We start from the raw sequence: 306 nt of genomic DNA on the forward strand, positions 1-306 counted from the left end.
AAAATAAAGATGTTTGGGCTTTGACATGTACTGAAGTGAAAAATTGCCATTACTACTACCTTTTTTAGTGTAACTGGACTTCACATCATATTAATACTAGAGCTGTCAATCAATTACAAATATTTAACCTTTGCTATGTTTCACATGGACAGTTAATGAGGTGATACCGGAGAAACTGTACATCTGATCATTTTCATACGGATTAAAGAATCAGAGAATATTTGTATTCGATGTGAATGTGTTTATTTAAAAGTAGAGTTTTTGAGCTTTATACATATATTTATTATGCCTTTCAGGCAAGTAATT

The sequence above is a fragment of the Silurus meridionalis genome, chromosome 29, assembly GCF_014805685.1.
Source record: "Silurus meridionalis isolate SWU-2019-XX chromosome 29, ASM1480568v1, whole genome shotgun sequence".
In the NCBI taxonomy this organism is placed as follows: domain Eukaryota; kingdom Metazoa; phylum Chordata; class Actinopteri; order Siluriformes; family Siluridae; genus Silurus; species Silurus meridionalis.